A 6,285-nucleotide genomic window follows, 5' to 3' on the forward strand; every position below is an offset into this window, starting at 1 on the left:
TAAATTATATTATTAAAGATCTTTATTTTATATGTGAGCTTTGTCCTAAGCTCAGTTAGAAATGGAAAATATTCCAAAACCTATTTTAGGTTTTTGTTATAGTCAAAACTTCTTTACTGTACAAATAAATTCCAGAGTAAAAAGCATACACATGAGATTATGTGGTTTAGTAAATGCCACAAAGCTATATAAGGGTATACAAATAAGGATCTATCTGTTGAAGACAGTTCTTGCATGTTCCAAATATTCCAACTTTGTAGCATGAACCTATAACACCTTTAGCTATTGCAGAACTTGTGGTGCAAAATTGGCAATATTCTTACTATAAGGTTGTAAAATTGGGGTCATTGAAAACAAAGGTTTGTGAGATGTATTAGCAATGTAACGTTTGAACGTTCTCTTCAGTGACATGTCAAAGCAGTGATAATTAATGATGAATTGAATAGATATTATAGAATTTGGCCTTAAAAAAAGTATGTTGGTGACATCAGAAACCCTTGAAGAAATTTTGTAATTTTTTTAAAATGAATTTTTCAATATATAGGTTTTTTATTGAGTGCATGAGGTTGAACTTGGTTGAATCTTGAAATGCTCAATGAGTCTTCCAAGGATAATCCAAACCCTACACAAACTCACCCAGTGATAAAAGGTTTTAACCTTTGACGAGATTAACCATGTCCTCCCCTCGTTTTTCTATCAATCTCAGTAACTTTCAAGTAACCAAAAGAATGGATGAGTCTTGTTCCAGTGGTTACATTGAAACTCTGGAAAATTAATCCCTGTCGAACCTTTACGAAGATCCAACACAATCTATATTATTTCTCTAGTCAGAAGAAAAAAGATTTATAATTTAGCAAACAAACTTGCAAATAAAAAATTTCTCAATTAGTAAGATAGTCTTCCAGGGAATTCTCTCTAGACACTTCGAATGAAGAAGAATACTAATGCATATTTTGAGCCTCTCTAAGGTAGCCAATAGTTCTCCGCCATTTACACCCTGAAATGGACCCCATCACAGTAGCATCAGGATAAACCTTTGAATGCCCCTCCACTAGTTGATGTTTATGGGAACCCTGTAATGCTTCCTTTAAAGGATTACAAACACCTACCCACAACCTGCAAACTTACCAAATTGGTTGTGTCAAGTTGTAGCCAAAAGCACAAGAAGTTGCTTTCAACAATTTGACAAGGAGTTCTCTCCTGTACACCTTACATCTAGGGGCAGAGTATATCCTCTTGCCAATGATATGTTGAGTGACCGTTAATTTAGTAAACTTTATTGAATTCAAATATCTATACATCTTGAAAAATAATATATAATGTAGGGGTTAATATAGTCACTTTTTCTCTCAAGTCAACATGGTTTGATGGATTTTGTTACATACTTGGCTTGATATTTTGATGTCTTTGTGTGATATAGATATGGAATTACAAGAAGCAATTGCGTTAAGAAATGGATTTGATGAATATCTATTTGTGTCCTATTATGAGATGACTTGGGGAATGGTTATGTAGGAAATTGACCTAACACAAATGTTCATTTGTAGAAAACCAACCTATTTGTGGCTAATATAGTTTCCCTCATGTCCAGAGATGAAGCTCACCATGAAGGGCATGCTATCTTACTTTGTATACATGGTTTATCAGATCAAAGTCATAGATTCTTGTTGCAAACCGCCGACCACCCCCCCGCCCCTTCACAGCTACCTATGTCTGTTGGCATTGCAGTTTACTAGATTGGATATATTTTCATTTGAAACTTACATTGCATAAAGTTTTTATCTGGAATATATATCTTTTTCCACTACAATTTCATTTTATGTTGTAATATGTATATTGACTTTCTCAACTAAATCTTTGACACAATGGGATATAGGTTTTTGAATAATGTTTTATCAAATTTCAATCTTGCACTAGAGCTCAGTTTCCTAGCTAATGAATTCAAATATAGTTTCTTCAAGCCTAAGTTCATATTCTACCCGACTTACTTATCTGAGAATATCGATTACTAGAGATATATTACCATCTATAGGAACCTAAGAGAAAACCCTGTGTATCAAGTGTATCCTATATTCAAGTACTTTGAGAATTGGTGCCAGGATGAGAATAGGCACAACGACTTTTTCTCAGCTTTATTGAGAGCACAACCATATTTTTTGAATGAATGGAAGGCCAATATTTGGTCAAGGTTTTTTTGTCTCTCGGTGCGTTAATCTTGAATTACATCAAATGTATCCTAAAGATCTAGGCAGTATGATGTCTGTTATTTTCATTCAATATTTATTGGATGGTTTTCTATTTCTTATTTTGTCTGAATGATTTCTTCTGGGTACACTTGTTTTCCTTTTTCAGGTATATGTGACAATGTACATGAATGGCTACACTGGAGCTTGATTTCCTAGCTAATGAATGCAAATATAGTTTCTTCAAGCCTTATTTCATATTCGATCTCACTTACTTATATGAGAAGATCGATTACTGGAGATATATTACCATCTATATGGCCCTAAGAGAAAACCCTGAGTATCAAGTGTATCCTATATTCATGTACTTTGATAAGTGGTGCCAAGATGAGAATAGGGACGATGACTATTTCTCAGCTTTATTGACAGCTCAACCACAATTTCTGAATGAATGGAAGGCCAAGCTTTGGTCAAGGTTTTTTTTGTCTTTCGGTGAGTTAATCTTGAATTACGTCTAATATATCCTAAAGATCTAGGCAATATGATGTTTGTTGTTTTCATTCAATATTTATTGGATGCTTTTATGTTTCTTATTTTGTCTGAATAATTTCTTCTGGGTACACTCACTTTCTATTTGTAGGTATATGTGGCAATGTACTTGAATGATTGCTAGAGGACAACATTTTGTGAAGGCATTGGATTGAACACAAAGAGTTGGCTATGCATGTTATCACTGAGGTGGGTTAGAAGTTTCATATAGATCACAATACTTAGAAGCCATTTTGTGTGTCTAAAATTTATTTGTAGTGATGTTTTGTGTGGGAGGGATTTTAGCAATGTATTTTTTTGACTGATATAGACAAACCAAACTACAACAAGGATTTTTCTTATTGTCTTTGATGTTCAGAATCCAGAATTCAAAAAGAAACTTGATAGGATGGTAGACATCAACCAACGGATAATTGAAATTGGAGAAAGCCAAGCTCCTGGTTTTGTGAAGAATCTCCATATAATTCCTCTTATAGATGTTTTGTTGTCAGAATTAATAACAACTTATTTGATGCCACATGTCGATTCCAGTTCTTTGGATTATGTTGATTTTGAGCCACATCTTGTGTACTAGATGCATTTTATACATGCAGAATTACACGGTTGCACTATATCATCGAGAATGGAGCTTTGCGACTCTATTCCTTTCTTTCTATTTTTTTGAATTTTGAGATGTCCTACCATTTTGTTGAAAAGAATTCATATTCTGGCAGAAGATTGTCTTTACATATGCACATGCTATATGTAATGTTGGAGTTATGTAATATAAAGTTCTCAACAATAAAAAGCACCTATGTCTTTTTAGTAAACAAAATATTTAGACTCAGTAGGTGTTTTTATGCCATGATCTATGCAAACATTAATCTCTCATAGCTTGATAGAAGTGGTAGAGAAAATATTAATCTCTCCTACCTCGACAAAATTGGTGGTCAATATTAACACATACAAGAACTTTTTGGTGGAATATTATCAAAACTAATAGAGTGATATGTGTTGGGTGTGGAGCCTGATTATCTTTTGTATTCAAAGGTATCACCACATTTGACCCCAATTCAAAATGGGGTGGCAACACCACCTGAAAAATATTCACTGTAGGGGGGGTCCAAGGGGGGGGCGACTACGACCTTTAGGGTCCCCCCCCTGCCTGGCAGGGGGTTTCGGGGGTAGCGCCCCCGAAGCTAAGAATAGATGTAAAATTGCCTTGTAAAAGTATAATAATTTCTAGTCAATCTGGGACGTTCATTAGGCGGAGATCTGACAATAGAAGTTATGTTTAATTTAGGGTTTTTTGTCGTAGAAGGCAACCCCATCATTATATATGAGGGAATTGTATTGCGACTATGTAGATCTGTATTCTAAGTGAGAAAGAGAGAGGAGATTGAGAGCGAAGAGAATGTTACAGCGGATCTGCTGTAGGTTGTATCTCTTCAGTTTGCTGGATAATATAAAAGGAAGGACCGGTTGTTTCTCTGTGGACGTAGCCCAAACTAGGTGAACCACGTATATCTATGTCTCTCTTGTTTTATGTGTTTTCTGTGTTTATATTTCTGCAATATTTTACGTGTTCCATTGCTCCATAATATATAATTTTCTAACAATATGCAAGAGTGTACAGTAAGAACCTTGACAAACATGCCCATTGAAGCTTGCAACATTGTTTATAGGAAGAAAAAATTATGTTTCTTTTTTTTGAACATGTAATTTAGTATATTATAGTTTAATGAATATGTTTTCCTATTATTATATATGTTTTTATACTTTATCAAAAAAATTCCAAGACTTCACAATGTTTTATAACTTAATAAAAGAATCAGCAAGACTTTACAAATTTTTATTATTTAGGGAAATATTCAATAAGATCTTACAAGATTTTATAGTTCGGTGAAAGATTCGCCAAGATCTTACAAGATTTTATAGTTTGGCAAAAGATTCCCCATGATTTTACAAGATTTTATAGTTTGGCGAAAGATTCCCCATGATTTTACAAGATAATATAATTTGGTGAAAGGTTCGCCAAAAAATGTGTATATACATATTATATTATTGATAAAATTGCCTTCCATTTTTCCTATGTATCATGGGGATTCACCCATTTATTATACATATAAATTTAGGGGAATTCTTAAAATTTTCCCTGGCCATAAACAAGAAGTAACCTAATGTAAAAAAATCAATATTTAAGTGTCATTGTATTGTTACATATATCAAAATAGAATGAGAGTTAGGATATTAATAAACTAGTATTTTGATATTGATTTCTGCAATCATGAAACACAATCTTATGAATTAGACTATCTTGAGTGGTAATTTAAGAAAAATGAAAATATTTTATAGTAACTAATATCAGAACAATCTTTTTTTTTTATTGCAGATCAGGAAAATTAGTACTATCCAGATTGATGATGATCAGTGGTTAATAAATACCATTAAAATCGATAGCAGTTAAATGTCCTTTTAGAACATTTATGTGAATTCACGATTTATATGACTTATCACCTTTGACAAATTATGTGTAGGCTTATTGGCTCTGAGCTAGTTTCTAAAATCTCTAGTAAAGTAATTTGCTTCAGTTGTTCTAAAATTGATGAGCATTATCGAGGTTTGATTTATCATATGTCTATCATTTTATGAATTTCATGAATCTTGTTGTAGGACCGTTAGCACTGAACTTATTTCTAAGATCTCTAGGCAAGCAATTTGCTTCACTTCTTCTAAAACTAACAAGTGTTATCATGACTTTTTTTAGCATTTGTCTATGTTTTTTAAATTTTCTAAGTCTTGCTAGTATCATCCTTGTTGCAAATATTGTTCTATTGAAGTGATTTTTGAAGTTAGTTTTGTTTTAAGCTAAAATTACTTTAAATGGAAACAATGCCACGAATTTGAAAGACGATTTTGATATTCTTGGCATTATTAATTTGGCATACCAAAAGTCAAACAATGACCAAAGGAACCAATGGAAGAAGTATACAAGAATAGTTATATGTAGTCATCCAAGATATCGTAGTGCTCAGCCAATATATCTTAATCCCTAGCCAAGATATCTTAATGCTAATGAATAACATATTGGAACTTCAACAAACACTTAGGCAATTGGACGATGAATTGGACACCACAAGAACATAATTAGAATGAATCTTGCAAAACATGAATGGATGAATCAGACCTCCATTCTCATAGCACAATCAATAGAAGCATCAATATCTAGGAACTATCATTGATTAATAAACAAATCAATACCAAATTTTGTTACTTAGCCAATTTTGAAATTCAATACATGCTAAAGGCTATTTATTGCAATTTTCTTGAAAAATTAAAACAAATAATTTTTCAAAACATATAGTAGAATAGTCCAATAATGTTGCATCACCTATACTCTGATCATGTTCATGAAACATAAATTTTGTAAATCATGCCAAATTGGATCATCTGACTAATGTAAATGTTATGTGTGAAAGTTTTTACTTTCATTTTCTAATATAATCAAATTGTACAATTGGAAATAGACACATCTTGTTCTCTCCTTTAGAAAACGTTACATGCTGACAATTAC

This window comes from Pinus tabuliformis, chromosome 7 (genome assembly GCF_031772625.1).
Source record: "Pinus tabuliformis cultivar Carrire ecotype Pingquan chromosome 7, CPIR1, whole genome shotgun sequence".
In the NCBI taxonomy this organism is placed as follows: domain Eukaryota; kingdom Viridiplantae; phylum Streptophyta; class Pinopsida; order Pinales; family Pinaceae; genus Pinus; species Pinus tabuliformis.